Source organism: Ipomoea nil, unplaced genomic scaffold, assembly GCF_001879475.1.
Source record: "Ipomoea nil cultivar Tokyo-kokei standard unplaced genomic scaffold, Asagao_1.1 scaffold2216, whole genome shotgun sequence".
NCBI lineage: Eukaryota > Viridiplantae > Streptophyta > Magnoliopsida > Solanales > Convolvulaceae > Ipomoea > Ipomoea nil.
Genome location: NW_017618644.1, coordinates 579,980 through 598,507, shown reverse-complemented (window position 1 = coordinate 598,507; position 18,528 = coordinate 579,980).

Here is an 18,528-nt window from a genome sequence, read left to right as displayed (position 1 = left end):
CCCACCACTGCCACTGCCACCACCACCACTACCACCGCCACCACCACCATCACCACCACCGCCACCACCACCGCCACCAGAACCACCACCCAGCAGCACCACCGCCACAACCGTCGCCCCCACCACTGCCACCGCCACCACCACCACTACCACCCCAGCACCACCACTACCGCCACCGCCACCACCACCGCCACCACCATCGCCGTCACCGCCACCACCACCACCGCCACCAGAACCACCACCCAGCAGCACCACTGCCACCACCACAACCGTCGCCGTCGCCACCACTACTACCACAACCGTCATCGTCAACCGTCACCGTCACTACCACCACCGTCGCCCCCACCACTGCCACCGCCACCACCACCACCGCCACCACCACCATCACCGCCACCACCACCACCACCACCATCGCCACCATCACATATTTTTATAAGGGTATTTATATCTTTTAAAACATATTTCATTTCTATCCCTTAAATCAACCAAACACTGTAATATAATTCATAAAGTCTATTCCTTCCGTGAACCAAACAATAGATACAATTCCTATTCTATTCCTTGCCTATTCAATTTCTTATGAAATAGCATTCCTATTACCTCAAAATTCATTCCGTGAACCAAACGTGCTGTAATAGTAATAATTTGAAAACTAGCTTGCAAAGAAATGAGAGAAAAGAGAGATTGAAAAATAAATCATCTGAAAAATGTCTTTCGACTAAAAATTTATGAAGACATTTTCGCCAAATTGAACATTTTTTTGTTAACCATAATGATGATTTTCCTAATTTCCTTTGAGTAGCCAAACACTGAGAAAATTAAGAAAATAATTTCTAGAAGTCATTTTTTGATTTTTCATACGGACTCCTAAATATAATATGATGAAGTTTGGTGAAATTTTCATAAAGTAAACATTCTTTTTTTATTTTTTTATTTTTTATTTTTTATTTTATAATTTTTGGATCAAAAGTAATATATTTTAAAAAAAATTAACAATTAATAGTGGAACAAATTAAAATTAAAAACTACAAATAAAAATTCTATTATATTGGATAATGAAAAAATATTATTATACATGGATCATGATCCATCTTGTAAGGTGGACCACTGACATAAAGTACTTGTTAATATACAAAGATACATTTTGAATACATTAAAACTTCATTTTCCACCTTTAAAAAAAAAAAATCTTCATTTTTCAAGATACATTATTTTAGTATTGAATGTTCATTATTTAGTACTGTCAAATAATAAATATTTAGTACACAAATAATGTACTTTTAATATATTAAAAATAAATATTTATTCATGGTCCACATTACAATGTGGATCATAATTCACGATATAATTTGCAATTTAATTAAACCCATAATTGAAAGTCGTAATGGGCATTAACTAAATACTGACAGATTATTGTGTGAATCATGGTTCACACAGTGTTATAACAAAAAGTCGTAATGGGCATTAACTAAACACTGGCAGATTATTGTGTGAACCATGGTCCACACAGTGCTACGAACTATAACAAAAAGTACATATTGATATACTAAATGTATATTATTTGTGTATTGAATGTACATTATATAAAAGAATGTACATTCAGTACTCAAATAATATACTTTTTCTGAATACAATGTACATTATTAATATATTAAAAATATATTATTTTTGTACTAAATGTACATTATTTTATAACATTCAAAATATGGTCCACCCAATAATGATTGCTAAACACCACAAGGCCACTGGGCCACCATTGTAGGACTTCAAATTAAAGTTTCAACCCACACAATGTTGGGATAGAATCCAAAATAAAGTAGGAAAAGGCAAATGTAGGTGCATGTATAACATCAACTTATTAAATATGCCGCTACGCTCTTATAAAATATGTCTTTTGTAAGTTATAATTTATCCAGAAAACAAAAAAGTGTCTTTATTAGATTTCATGAAAGAAGTGTAGACTAACATGATGATTTGTCCATTTCTGATGGACAATAACTAGAACATAAGAAAAAACATGACACGTTAGTTTCATAGCTATTTCACATCTATTACAAATCTGAAAGTTTGTATTAGTTGGCTCTGTTAGGCAGAGTTTATTTATTTTGAATTTATAGCTTATTTTAAACTACTAATAAGTTATAAGCTTTGTTTAATAATGTTCTTAAAATAAGTTAGTAGCTTAAAATAAGAGTTTATTTTGAAACGCTATTTAAGTAGCGTTTCAAAAATAAGTTAACAGCTTCTTACAGGGCGTTTGGTTGAAGGGATTTTAAATTCTCTTCTCACTTAATTCCCACCTAATTCCAAAGGCCACAAAATTTCCTTGTTTGGTTGAAAGGAATTGCAATTCCCCCATTTTCATGGAATTAAAATCCCATGTCCCTAGAATTTTAGGAAGAAAAAAAGATAGTGATGAGTCAAAATTACCCCTCCCTTTTTTAACTTAAAATTAATGCTTGACAACAACAATGGACATTTTGGACTTTATTCCCTTTCAATTCCCATGCATACCAAACATTGGAATTGAAATTCCCAGTAATTCTATTCCTGTCAACCAAACATTGGAATTTAAATTCCCACTTTATTCCCAATAATTCATCTCTCATGGAATTGCAAATCCTTTCCCACGTAATTCCCCTCTCCAACCAAACGCCCTGTTAATTTTTATTTTCATCTTATCCTTCTTATTTTAAATAAATGCCATTTTTTACCATTTCCAATTAAAACATTTTTGGTCTCCCAGATCTTTTTTTTTTTTTTTTTTTACAAAGTGAGTTGACTCGCTATATTTTTATTTTCTTGAAAAAATTCATAATTGAAGACTCAGGCTGTGTTTGGAAACCCAAAAAATGATTTCTGGAAATCATTTTCCCGGTTTTTGGTGTTTGGCTACACTTGGAAAATCCAATCAACGGAAAATATTTTCCGTTGACTGGGGAAAATGTGCTCAATTTGGCGGAAAATGACTTCCGCCAAAATTTGGCAGAAGTCATTTTCCGCCTTTTTTTTTTTTTTTTTTTTCTTTACTTCTGGCGGAAACCAGTTCCGCCGGGAACCATGGCTATGGTTTCTGGCGGAACCCAGTTCCGCTGGAAACCATAGCTATGATCCAGATTTTTTATTTTTTTATTTTTTTTAGTTTTAAACATTTTTAAAATGTATTTTTTATTCTAAATAAAATATTTAATTATACCATTCTACTCATGTTTCAGAAAATGAACCAAACACACCAAAACAGTTTTCCAAATGCAACCAAACACTGGAAAAGAAAAATGTTTTCCGAAAAATGACTCATTTTCCAGAAATCATTTTACAGAAGTTATTTTCCTGCTTTCCAAACGGACCCTTAAATGTCCTTGTATTTTACAAAATGTCAACGAATTTGTTGACGGAGGACAAAAAAATAATCATGCTACAATAATACTAGGACCAAAGGAGATGTTCTAAAAGAAAGTCTGAAAGTGAATTGTTACCTAATAATCTTGGACAAAAAATAAAATTAACTCTTCAAATTATTTTCATGGAAATTCGAAAGGAAAAACCCTATGTATACATAGATTTACATAGGGTTCCACTATTTTTATTGTATTGATGTTACATATACATAGATATACATAGGGTTCCACTATTTTTCATTGTATTGATGTTACATATACATAGTTTAGCTTCTTGAAAATCTTTAATGGTGACCGGCTTATCTTGATGGAGAAGATGAAGTTAAGAGGAAAGAAAAAGAAGTCCAATCTCCTTTAAGATAGTCGTTAAGTGATGTTATTTCTAGCATGGGAGGGGAGGGAGAAATCCCCATTAGGAACTCAGGAAGGAGAAGAAAGAGTCCCTACTTACCGTCTAGGGAAAGGAAAATTTGTCTAAGGCATGTAAAATGTCACTTTAATTTTATACAAATATATATTTTGTACTCTAACTACAACTAATGGAAATAGGGAAGATTGCCAATGCTAATATGACTTTGATGTTCTGTTTGTTTGTGGCTTTGCACCCTTGTGCTATATGGGACGTTGTGCACTTGTGCCTCTATGCCCGTAATCTTTTCTCAATGTGCCCCCTCCCCCCTCCCTTAGCGATATGTGTTGGAGCCATTTATGTTTGTTTCATTATACTTTGTTGTTAGACTACTAGAGCCTTGGATTGATTAACAAGTGGGTTGATGATATTGGGTAATTGAGTGTACCTAGATATCATAACCCCAACAATATATATAAGTGATGGATTAAATTAATCCAGGTAGTCCGGATTACTTAACCCAATAATAATAATAGGAATAATAATAAATGGATAATAAAATAGAAAAGAAGGAATATATGTCGTGGAGACAATTCTTGTATTAATAATAGTGTCGTAGGATGATTATAAGTGTATGGATTTGTTGAATGATGTCCTCCTCAAGACAATAATGATCTAATTTATACTAAGGCACCCCCCTAACTGCCCCCATGAGAATAGGGCGGGTGGTTCGATCCTCTTTGACCGCGTCTGCGCATGTAGTGCATAAGGTCGATGCCGCCTCAAGCCGAGGCCACCCCAGGCAGAGGCCTCCTCCAGCCAAGGTCGCCTCCAAGCCTGAGTTTTCTCACTTCTTCTTGGGTCGGTTTGGTCCAGGTCTGTCTCTAATATATCCATCATCAGTCCCTCACTCTCCGAGTTGCGAGTCTTCATCAACGAAGGAGAGTAATATCGAGCCATACTCCGACCCAAATTCACGTAAATAATTATTTGTTGCAACTCCCTCTATGCATCCTCGTTGGTGACCGCCCCCTCTCATGCTGGTGATGTCCTCATGGATGCACGTGACAGAGAGCCTTCCTTGACTCCCCGCCTAGAGGACATTCACCTACCTGGTGACATGGTCGACCTCATTTAGCACCCTACTGGCACTGAGCAGCCCGCGTCGAGCTCCCCTCTGGAGGTATAGATTAGTGTTCCTCTATGCTCCTAAGTTTTCTCATTGTATTTTGAACTCCTTGATATTATGAATGAAGTGCATATCTTTTGGTTCCCCCTTGCTTCCTTCGTGTGTTTGCCTTAGATTGTTGGCCTCCCCGCTTTGTCTCGCATGTATGGCGTCTTTACCTCGAGCTTGAACCTTGCCTTGGTTCGAGGTTCTCATGATCGAACCTAAGCCCCCTACACTCAAGAGAGTCGAGTTCAAGCTAGGCGTGCCCCCCTCGAGGTTGCTGGATTCAAGTCTCCCACGCTCAACTTAATTGAGCTAGTGCTTTACTCTGCCTTAGAACTGAAGAGGTCGAATTGAGCTTTAAGCTCGGCCTAGCCTTGACCTAAAGAGGTCAAGTTGGGGAGCTTGGCATAGGCTTGACCTACGGAGGTCAGACTGACTTTGAGCTCGGCCTAGCCTTGACCTAAGAAGGTTAGGTCGAGCTCGGGGCTCGGCCTAGTTTTGACCTAAGGAGGTCGGGTTGAGCTCGGCCCAGTCTCAACCTAAGGAGGTTGGGTCGAGCATAGAGCTCGACCTAGTTTTGATCTAAGGAAGTCAGGTTGAGCTTGGAACTCGACCTATTTTGACCTAAGGAGGTCGGGTTGAGCTCGAAGCTCGGCCTAGTCTCGACCTAAGGAGGTCGGGTCAAGCTCGACCTAGTTTCGACCTAAAGAGGTCGGGTCGAGATTAGAGCTCGACCTAGTTTTGACCTAAGGAGGTCGGGTCGAGCTTAGAGCTCGGCCTAGTTTTTGCGTCAGGTACTCGATTTTGGTTTTGTTGTTGTTGTTGTTGTTGTTGTTGTTTTTTTTTTTTTTTCTTTTCTTTTTTTTTGAGTGAGCTAGTCATTTTTGGGCAAGGTTTTTCCTTGTGTTGAAAAAGACTCTTTCATTCGACGGTAGGCGAGGTCAGACCTCATACTGCCCCAAGGGCACTAGTCGTTTGACTGAGGTTATGCGACCTCGAGCCAAAAGACTCTTCCGTCCGGCGGTAGGCGAGGTTGGACCTCATCCTGTAACACCCCACTTTTCTTAAACTTAATTACAGTTCTAAAACCAAAATCAAGATAAACTAAGCAGCGGATAAACAACTTAAATAATAAACTAGTGGGAATGTCACCACCACAACCACCTCTCCACGGTGATTCCACAGGCTAAGGATGGAACTAAATCATTAAACCAAACTAACATTCAAATTACTTAACTTAAAATCACTTGGGGAAAAACACCCTGATGTCTATCATCGAACATAAGCATCATAAGTCTACAATCCATCATCAAACAACATAATAATAAAGAGAGTTTAGACTAATAGATCTACTAAATTAGTCTAACTCGATCATCTCTCAAACGCTGGGCCCACCTAAAAGGGGTTTTGCAAAACAACAAGTAGACAAGTAGAAAATACCTGTTAGCACGAAGCTAAGTATAACCACACTCAACCCTGTAAAATACTACAGTATATACTTTGGAAAAACATTTGTTCACAAACTCTAATCAAGCAATCTCAACACTTAGACAACTTTAGATACATCACAGACTTTCTATATGCTCGGAACCTATAATATCAACAGGCATGCTTCATATATAAATAACTCATCAACATAAATACTTTGCTGGTCCAAAGACCGGACCGCTAAACGTGACCGGGAGGTCGATTCGATCGCGGTTTGAAGAACTACTTTACCAATTACGGGATTGGATTTACTTGCGATTAATGGATCAAACTGACCAATCAAGAGATTGGTTTTACTCATGGTCTGGAGACCTCAACGGATCGCGTGGATTGCAAACGGGAACGCTTTTCCCGACTTACTCGGGCTAACCGGTTGTGACTAGTTTGAGCTTGGTCAAACTCTGATCTAGATTACTCGACTAAAAAGATCGTTCTTAGTCGATTGTGATCAGTTGGCTTTGATTATTGCACTACTCACTACGATTTGCTTTTGATAACTAAGAGTTACTTGGTTGGGGCGAAATCCCAGGCGGAGGGACACTAAGAGACCCGATGGTCTAACGATAGCGAGACGCGTTTTGAAAATGACAATCGGCTGAATGGGGAGTGTGCTCCCTTTTACGCTCAGTTTATGAACCGAGAACCCCCAAGTGAATGGGGTCACTAAGAGACCCAAAGGTCTAACGATAATGAGACCATGAAGGTCATTTTGATCCAGAAGTGACGACAAGACTGGGAAAGTCAGTCTACTTAGGAAGCACTTTGGCGATCGAGCTAAGTTGGTCTACCCGGGAAGTGCTTTGGCTACTCGGGAAAAGCTTTAGCGAAATGAACGCGCTACTCGACCGATCTACTTAGGAAAAACTTTGGCGAAACGAACGCGCTACTCGACCGATCTACTCGGGAAAAAACTTTGGCGAACAAGCTACTCTATCACTGTAGCCCCTCCACCCCCTTAGTTGCGAGAATCGTCAGCATTGGGTTCTCGAGTTCGCCTTAACTTTGATTGCGATCAGGAAATAACCCGATCGGGCCCGCGATGCTAATGCACCGGGCTATACTCACAATTTCAATGATCGGGAAATAGTTGATGCAAGATTGAATATATTTCCGGTTAGCGATCCTGATTCTCCTTTTGGTATACTACTTGTTGGAATTTTTACATCTCCCTTTGATGAGTGCCGATTATTGGTATGGTACAACGGAAAAAGTGAACTGACAAGTATAGCGGTGCAGTGGTTGAGGCTTTAGCTTAGCAATTTGAATGTTTGGGTTCAAACCCTCCTCAATTCTTAAATTTCTCCCATAGCTTTTCCTTTTCTTTGATGGTAGAACGTAGCTCTTTGCCACGGCCCCACAGACGGCGCCAAAATGATAGTACTAATTCCCCCTTTGTAGTATGAACAAAGAGGATGAGATATGAAAAAAGGGGCTCCTTTTATTAATGTTGTTCTTGGGTGTCTATTTAGAGAGAAAGGGAGCTTTTACTTAACAAAGAGAGTGAGTAATCCATGGAATGAACCAAAGGACCCTTTACTAGAGGGTCCATGGCCCTTTTATAGGCTCGAGGTTTGGGCGGGTTTGACCCGACTATAACTGAGATCGTGGACGTACCGGGGGTCGGTGCTGGGGTATATATCCTATCATAATGTAATATTATGATAATCTAATTAATCATATTGTACTTATTAATCATTTTTATTAATTTTATTCCAAATATTATTGGCTAACACAATTAGGGTTCGTTTGGAAACCTGAAAAGTGTTTTTCAGAAAATAACTCATTTTGTGAGAAATAATTTAATTTTCTACTGTTTGGCTAAAGGTCAGAAAACTACATTTTTCTGTTTGGCTAGAAGTTAAGAAATTGCATTTTTTCTGCTTGGTTCATTTTCTAAAAAATAGACATATATTATTTGTTATATAACAACAACAACAACAATAATAATAAGTGATGGTAGTAGTGGTGTTGGTGTTGGTAGTGGTTGTGGTGATGGTGGTGGTTTTGTCGTGGTGATGGTAGTGGTGATGGTGGTGGTGTGATGTGGTGGTAATGGTGGTGGCGTGGTGATGATGATAGTGGTGATGGTGGTGTGCTGGTGATGCTGGTAGTGGTGGTGTGATTGTGGTGATGGTGGTGGTGGTGGTTGTGTAGTGGTGGTGGTGGTGGTGTGGTGGTGATGATGGTGGAGGTGTTGTGATGATTGTGTGTTGGTATGTGGTGGTGGTGGTGGTGGTGGTGTAATTGTGGTGATTGTAATAGTGGTGGTGATGGTGGTGGTAGTTTGGTGGTGTTAGTGATGTGTTATGATGATAGTAACAATATGAAAACTAGCCTTCTGAGAAATGAAAGAAAATAGAGAGACGAGAAAATAAATTATTCGGAAAATGTCTTCCGACAAAAAATTTCGGAAGACATTTTTTGCTAAATTGAACCTTTTTTCTTTTGATCAGAATGATGATTTTCCTTTTAACTTTTTTTTTTCTTTGACTAGTCAAACACGAAAAAAATTGAAAAATAACTTTCGGAAGTCATTTTGTGAATTTTCAAATAGACCCTTACCCTTAGTAGTAATTTAATTATGTGAGCCAATAATTTTGGGATAAAGTAATAAAATGACTAATAAATATATTATGACTAAATAGATTGCTATAATATTAGCTTTTATAGAGAGTAGTGAAGTTACGATAGAATTGGATATTTTTGTCAAAGCTAAGTAAAATATAATATGCAACATTTTATAAATGTATTTTCTCTCGCTAGTTTCGCGAGTCTCTCTCTCCCTTTGTGAGTCTTCTTCCGGTCTTCTTTTCCAGCATGGATACTACTACGGCGACGGCTGCTTTTGCAACCTTGAATCTTGCAGATCTTGATGACGATGATGATGTTAGGCAGGTAGGAAATGTTGCGGTGCATCCGGAGAATGAGGAGGAGGTCTTCTATGCTGTGGGAAGGCTTCTGTCCAACAGATCCCCGAAGTATTTGTTCTTCAGAGATACTCTAGCCACCGTTTGGCGTCCAGCGATGGGGATGAATGTCAAAGAGTTACAACCGAAGCGTTTTCTGTTTGAGTTCTATCATGAAAACGATATTGCAAGGATAATTGATGGAGGACCATGGGCTTTTGAACAAAATTTGTTACTACTGAAGCGTATATCAAACGAGGAGGATCCAGAATTTGTAGTTCTTGACAGGGCGGAGTTCTGGATTCAAGTCCATAATCTATCAGCAGGATTTCGTTCGGATGGAGTCCTACAAGCCATTGGTTCTTTCATAGGACGTGTTATTCAACTTGATGACAGGAATTTTGGTGGGTCGATGCGATCCTTTTTCCGCCTAAGGGTGGAAATTAACGTCCAGAACCCGCTGAAGAGGGGTATGAAGCTCAATAAGAACAATGGGGATTGGTCTCGTGTGGATTTTCGGTATGAATGACTCCCAACGTTCTGTTTCATTTGTGGAATCCTTGGCCATGGAGACAAGGTTTGTCCGCGCTTAGTCCAGGGTTGGGATAGCTCAATGGTAAAACCGTATGGTCCGGAACTGAGAGCAGGCGGCCGAAGAAATATTCCAACCGTGGGGTAAGAGTGGATAGCACGTCAGACTCGGGTGGAACGACGACAATGGGCGGCTCCAGGGAGACGGACTGACCAGGCTGAGAAAGGAAAGAATTCTGATGATTCTCAATCTGATCATCCCCCCTAAAATTACGTGATTTTACGCGTTTGGTGCTAATGGTAATTCTGAAGCAAATAAGGTAACTTTTGTGCATGGCTCAACATCAGGTGGACGTGTTTGCATGGATGGCTCTGAATCTGTATTGACCATTGCTGAACAGAAATGACGCCGCACCGAAGTTGTAGAGGGAAATGGAACTGAAGCGGATGGTCCTATGGATATTGAAATTGTGGGGACAAAAAACTTGCTCTTGGCGGGTGCTGGCTCGGACCAGACCCGCCCATCCCAATGAGTACATTATGTTGGAACTGTCGTGGGATCGGCAATCCACGTACAGTTCGTGAAGTGTTGGCTTTTGAAGCCAAATTAAAGCCGATGTTTATCTTTCTATGTGAAACGAAGGTTCGTATCGATCATGCAGAACGTCTAAAACGACAGTTGAGGTTCGAAGGTATCTTTTTCGTTGATGGTGGTGGTTTAGCAGGGGGTTTGGCTTTGTTTTGGTGAGACAAAAATACTGCTTCTTTAATTAGCTATTCTAAAAATCACATTGATATTCAGGTGCGGCTGCCTGGTAGCAACCCCTGGAGATTAACGTGTTGTTATGGATTTTCAGAGAGAAATCAGAGACAAGAATATTGGGATCTGCTACGTTCCCTGCGAGATAAATCAACATTACCATGGTTAGTGGCAGGTGATTTCAATGATATAGCCTCACCTGCAGAGAAACGAGGCATTCACTCTCATCCTACAGCTCTCATTGACGGTTTCAATCATATGCTTGAGGATTGTGGACTTTTTGATATTGGGATGAGGGGAAAAAAATTTACTTGGGAACGAGGAAAAGGGACGGAGCAGTGGGTTGAGGAATGTCTTGATAGAGCCGTAGCGAATGTAGATTGGTGCACCTTGTTCCCCCAAGCTACAGTTTATAATAATGATGTGATTATGTCGGATCATACGGCGATTCTCATCGAGGTTGATGGACCAAAAATAGCTAGACAAAAACGAAGATTCATGTTTGAAAATGCTTGGCTAAAAGACATGGGTTGTAAGGAGACGGTTTTGGACTCATGGAATGCGTCGGCGGGTGAGATTCTGCCTTCTAGACTTGATTATTGTGGCTCTCAGCTTAAACACTGGGGGGGGGGGGGGGATGATTTTATTAAACGCACTGAGCGGGAGATAAATTACCTTCAGTCCCGTCTCAATTCCTTATGAGACCGGCGAGATAATGATTCCATGCGTAGGTTCCGGGAAGCTGACAGCAGGTTGCAGTCTCTTTACGATCAGTTGGACGCCTTTTGGCGATAGAGAGCGAAGCAAAACTGGTTGGTACATGGGGATAGAAATACGAAGTTCTTTCATTTGTCCGCTACGACGAGACGGAAAAAGAACACAATTTTACGGATCAAAGATGAGGTGGGTCAGTGGGTAGAAGGCGTGGGGCTTCTTTCGTTGGCCAAGCAGTATTACATGAATGTTTTTAGCCATAAAGGAATTACTTTGCAAAATTCATTGGATGGTTTTGTACCCAAGTTCACCGAAGCAGTATTTAGGATGCGGTATTTAGTATGGCTCCAGACAAGTCCCCGGATCCTGATGGTTTTAGTCCTGCGTTTTTCCAATTTTTTTGGAATGAAATTGGACATGATGTTGCCATGTTTGTATTAAACTTCACAAAGGAAGAAGAGGAGTGGCCAACTGGAATGAATGACGCTATTATCACCTTGATCCCTAAGAAAACAAATCCAGATTCCATGGTTGATTTGCGTCCTATAGCGCTATGTAATGTTGTCTACAAGATCCTGTCCAAGATGTTGGCTAATAGGATGAAGATTGTTCTGGAAAAAGTGGTATCGACGTCACAAAGTGCTTTCTTGCCGGGCAGACTCATAACAGATAATGTGCTCATAACTTCTGAAGTGTTGCACTATCTTAACCGTAAGCGGGATGGAAGGGATGGCTGGTGTGCTCTAAAGCTTGACATGGCAAAAGCTTATGATAAGATGGAGTGGCAATTCTTGAGAGAGATCATGCTTCGTATGGGGTTCGATCATAGGTGGGTAAATTTGATAATGAGGTGTGTGACAACTGTGTGCTATAAGGTTGGAATTAATGGCGATCTCACTAATACTATCCAGCCTGCCTGTGGGTTGAGACAAGGTGATCCCTTGTCTCCGTATCTCTTCAATTTGTGCGCAGAGGGCCTATCCCATCTCCTGTCTAAAGCTGTCAGCAATCGTTCAATCACTCCTTGTGTTGTTGCTAGAGGTGCACCTGGAGTTTCACATCTTTTTTTTCGCTGATGATAGTTTGTTGTTCTTCAAAGCAACAACTTCTGAAGCGGAATCGGTAAAAGCCTGTTTAATAGCTTATGAGAGGATGTCGGGGCAAGCTGTCAACTTTGCGAAATCATGCATAGTGTACAGCAGGAATACGGCAGAGGAAGTAAGGTTGTTGGTAGCAGCCATCTTTAATGTGAACCAGGCAGCCAACATTGGTAAATATTTGGGTTTGCCAATGGGTATTGGGCGTAACAAGCGGGAAGTGTTCTCCTTTATTGAAGCCAAACTTCATAGTAGATTGAATGGATGGAACAAGAAATTTCTTTCATGAGCGGGAAAGGAAATTTTATTGAAGAGTGTTGCCCAGGCTTTACCTACTTATACCATGAGCGTTTACTATCTCCCGGTTACCTTCCGTGAACGCTTGGAGAGATTAATGAATAAATATTGGTGGTCAACGAATGGATCGCATGGAAGTGGAATTCGATGGATGTCTTGGTCGCGTCTTTGTGAGCCGAAAACTGTTGGTGGACTTGGATTTAAGTGCTTAACTCGTTTCAACATAGCCCTCCTTGCAAAGCAAGGATGGTGTTTACTCACGAACCCAACTTCGCTGGCTGCCATGATCATGAAGTCTCGCTATTATCCAAAGGGTGAGTTTCTTGTTGGAAAAAAATGCTTGTAATCTGTAATACATTTGAGATACAACAATAATACAGAATACAACAGGGAACAAAAACTGGATCATTTGATATCTTCAGGCGTGATATCACTTTCCTATAAGCTTTAAATCTCCCTCTATAAAAGCAACAAGGTTCAAGATTTAATCTTATGGGATACAAGAAGATGAATGAAATTCTCAAGTTGCTCTGTTTGAGAATTTCCGGTAGAATTGTAAGCCTGTGAAATGTCTTGGTTTCCTGCAAGTTGATTGCCTCCATCAATTGCCTGTTTTCTTTTTCTCTGCATTCTTCATATGTTTCTCCAGATATTTATATAAAATAAATATAGCAGTTAGGAGAAGTTACATGGAAGTGATAGGAGTTCAAAAACTCTAACTTCCATAAGATATATCTTATCTGATATATCAGGCATGAGAAATATATATAATTTAATATTATATATATTCATATGATACGGACCTTCGTAGGTTCATGCATTGCATACAAAATAGCAACGTTAAATATATATATTATATATATTCATTATTCATTGCATGTTAACATGCAAAATGAATAAACATATAAAATATATATATAACTAGTCATGCATGCAGTACATTCAAAACAAAAGAAAGAAGTGAAAGCCATCTTTCGTTAATGTATATATTAATACTTGTTATGCATGTGAACTTTCATTATTTTCATTTGGTCGAAAGGAGCCAAATAGCCGAAAGTTCATCATACGAAAGTTCATCATATAGCCGAAACTTCAACCATATGAAAACATATTTCCCAACTTACTTTCTACCAAACTAAAATAATATTTATAACTCCACAACACCAAATATTATTTAAGCTTTTCATGGTAGTTCATCTGAACCATTAACTCTCATTACTATATAAATCTCTAACATTTCTCAGTGCAATTATTGGAGCTAATCCGTCATACTGTTGGCGTTCAATTCTAGCAAGTCAAGATTTATTAAAGCGTGGGTGTGTACGAAGGATTGGGAATGGCAGATCCACAAATGTCTGGCATCACCCCTGGATTCCGGATGAGAATCCTTTTGTCCTCACGCCTTTATCCGGCAATGATGAAGAGGTGAAGGTGGCCTCTCTGATTAATGAAGTTACGAAGGACTGGGATGTTGCGGTTTTGAACACTGTTTTGGAGCCCCGTGACGTGAGTCTCATTATGCAAATTCCAATCTCTCCACAATTCGAGGATCAATGGTGTTGGAAAAATTATTTGAGAGGCCTTTACTCGGTAAGAAATGGGTACCGACTACTCTCGGAGGTACATGATTAGAACCAGGCGGCAGTGCAGCTTGGAGACATCTCTGGAAATTGAAAGTCCCCCCGCATGTTCGTAATTTCTTGTGGCGTTGCATGAATGGGGTGCTTCCGACGCTATCTGCGTTAACTGGGAAGCGAGTGGAGCTTGATGCTACTTGTCCTCTTTGCCACCAAGAATTAGAAAATGTACTACATTTATTCTGTGAGTGCACGACTGTTGTCCCTCTTTGGTCGAATTACGTAGAATGCAGTCTGCCACCAGTTGGTAGTGATTTTACTACCTGGGTGTCGAATGGCTTGATGAGTGGGTCTTCAACAGCGAAAATTATGTATGTAACTATCTGTTGGTCAGTTTGGCAGGGAAGGAATGAGGTTGTTTGGAATCAAGCTTCTTGGAAACCTACAAGGGTTAAGCATGCGAGTCATAATCTGGTGAATTTTTGGCAAGAAGGCTTAGGGGCGGCTTCAGGTTTTGGAGTGAATGGTGATATGAACTTAGAGGTGGCATCTGCAGGTATGTCAGTCCATCGTATATTTGTTGCGGCGAAAGGTGGTCCTCTTCGATGCTTGAATAATGCCCATCTCGCAGAAGCTATGGCGATCAAGGAGGCTCTATCCTGGGCTAAAGAGAGACATATGCAGTGAGTGATTATATATTTGGATTGTCAGTTGGTATGTAACTTGCTAAATGGTTCATTGCAAGATTTTTCTTTTGCAGGTTGTATTCTTCGTGAATGTCGAGAGTTAAAACGACACTTTGAAGTATTGTTTATTCGGTATATTGCTAGGTCAGTGAATAAGGTTGCTCATGCGTTGGCTAGGGCGTCTCGTTCTTTTACTGATCCCATTAGTTGGGTTTCTTCCGTTCCAGATTGTATTGCTCTTTTGATTTAATAAAAGTCTTGTTGGGTGGTTTTCAATAATAATAATAATAATAATAATAATAATAATAATATGCAACATTTTAAACATGAATGTACGTATGGGCAATTCAAAAATTGCTGTGAGACCGTTTTACGAGTCCTTGTCTATGAGATAGGTTGAGTCAAGATCAAATATAATTCTTGTACGTACGAAATAATACTAATAACTAAATATAATACTAAATATATGAGAAAGAGTGTAATACTTTTGAAGAAAAATGTAATACTTTCATATTTTGATTTAAAAGTATTATATTTTTCCTCAAAAGTATTATATTTTACCTTATAAGTAACAAACACTTATTAACATTACTTATAAGGAAAAATGTAATACTGTTGATGAAAAATGTAAAAATATTACATTTTTCCTTATAAGTTAGGAACATTTTATTCATAATTATTATTACATTTTTCAGTATAAGTATTACATTTTCATATTAACCCGACCCATCTCACGAATCCTGATCTGTGAGGCGGTTTCACATAAGTGTGACCCGTACATATGTATTAGTTCTAAAATGATGGACAAAATTTAGGAATATAATATGATCATTCAAACTAAAATAGATAAGATGAAGATGGAATTATTGAACATATTTGGGGTTGGTATGATACTATGATCTGAATTGGTGTAACGCCATAAATGTAGCTAAAAGAGTTGATAAGATGAAGATGGAATATATTTGGGTTTGGTATGATCTGAGTTGGTGTAACGCCATTAATGTAGCTAAAAGAGTAGGCATCAACTATAAAAGGGACATGAATGACATATAGGATTCCAAACCAAACCCAACATGCATCTCTGACTTGGGATTACATGAATGATATATGGGTATCTATGTAATTTTCACTTCCGTTTAGTATTTGAATATTATTTTTAGTTCTTAATTCTTATAGATCTTTCAATGTCATTATTTGTTGAAAATTCAAGAAATTAAAGCTCTTGCTTGAATGATTGAATCAGAAGTAAATGACTGAAAGAAACATGCATTAAAAATGAAAAACAAAAAGTTTGACTCATAATATACACACACACACACACAAATTGTGCAATGCTTTCTAAAATCCAAATTCTAAGTACAATGCACTTTCACATTTTTGCAAGTGCAATTTTTTAATATTAAATTAGTATTTTTACCCGTGCGATGCACATAATGAATTTGTTATAATATTTAATGAATATTTAGATCGATATACAATTATATAAATTATAACATCGAATATTATATAATGCAATTGAAGAATTGAGTTGTATCAACTGTATTTCCTGATGTTATCATTGCTTGAATTCGAGCAAATAATTGTCTAAATAATAGCCAATGTGTAGATGTACGCATCCGGTGTTGAAACTTTAGAGATTTTATATATCAATATTTATGATTTGTATTAAGTGACAAATTTGCTTATTGTCTAGCAACTCAGTTATATAAATCATTTGCTATCCTAATTTATTTATATGGAAGATATATTTTCTTTGTAGATATATATATATCAATTTTGTCATCTTCGCATAAAAAAGAAAACATAATACCACTAGATGGAATTTCACATTATTGAAAACCTCTTTGTAGATGACATTGGTAGTAGCAACAAAATTTTATACATCCTCGTCTAGAGTTAACACATTCAGGCCATCAGGATGGATGACTCAGGAAAAAGACACGTACAATTGACCATTACCCGTTGCATTACTACTAGGAAATCAATGAACTCGGATCCATATGTATCCCATATAATAGATATACTATAGTTAACTAAATTTTAAATGAAAATTAACTAATATCCTAATGAATTGAAAAGGAATAAGGTTCAAATGGGCCACTGAACGTAACCTGAAAATGCAATTAGGCCACTAAACGAAAAAAAAAAGTGCAATTAGGCACTGAACACTCAATTGTACGTGTCTTTTTCCTGAGTCATCTATTAAATTTTATTAAAAATTATTAAAAATACCAATTCAGCTGCCACGTAAGCAGGTAACCTGCTAAAATTGATGGTAACCTGCTAGCAGGTGAAATTGCATATATTTGGAGTGTTCAGTGGCCTAATTGCACTTTTTTTCGTTCAGTGGTCTAATTGCATTTTTTTTTCGTTCAGTGGCCTAATTGCATTTTCATGTTACGTTCAGTGGTCAATTTGAACCTTATTCCAATTGAAAAAAATGAATTTCGGTGAAATTTTCCATTTTTCCATTTTTTCATTTTAAGTACATATTAATATATTACAAAATTTTAGATGAAAAATTCCAACTCAGTTCTAATATATTAGTTAATTTTCATATAAACTTTTAGTCAATATATACTATTAATTTTGTAATACAAATGAGATTCTAATATATTACTTACCATTTATAAAACTTGTTGTAATAGTCCTTTGTTGTACTAATTCATTAGATATTAGTTAATTTGTGGTCAAATCATATCTTTTTTCCGTCATAAATAATAAATCTATAGATTGTAATAATAAAATTGATGATTAATTTTCCAGTTAAATATGAATAGAATAATTTTTTTTGTTTAAAAAAAAAAGATAAAACAAAAATAAATAAGTACTGAATCTATTTAATGGTAATCTTAATTATTGCATATGCAATTTTTAAATATGATGAAAGAAAACTATATATTTTTTATTTTTATTTATTTGACAAATCCGCTATTTTAACATTTTGACCCGAAACAAAAAATAAAAAGAAAAAATCGTTTGGTCCTTCAACAGTTTAGGACAACGGTTTGTTCCAAAGAAAATTAAAATGCTACATTTTGCAGCATTTTAATTTGGTATTTAAAAAAAAAATAACATTTCCCATAACACCTTTGTATTATTTTTTAAAAAAAAAAAAAAAATAAAAACAAACTTATAACTGACGCTATTAAAGGCTCCTTAAATGAAGGATGCTTTTAGGCTATCAATGCTTGCCTAGTACTGATGGGCAAGCAAATTGTTTCGTAAATCATTAAGAAAACAATGCTCCTTTTGTATAGAGGAGCTCTTTGAGTTCCTCTTCATTCAGTAGCGATGTGAGATCAAAGTTGATTTTATATATATATATATATATATATATATATATATATATATATATATATATATTTTGGTATTATTATTATTATGTATTTGAATAAATTATAATTATTCTTATCAAGAATTGAACACTAATGAGTACCACAAAATATGAAACTTTTTTTTTTTCAGTGTACTTTTCATGATGAAATCGTGAAAAAATAAATAAATAAAAGAATGGTCAACGTCAACCGAGCAAAAATGAGACCGTTTCC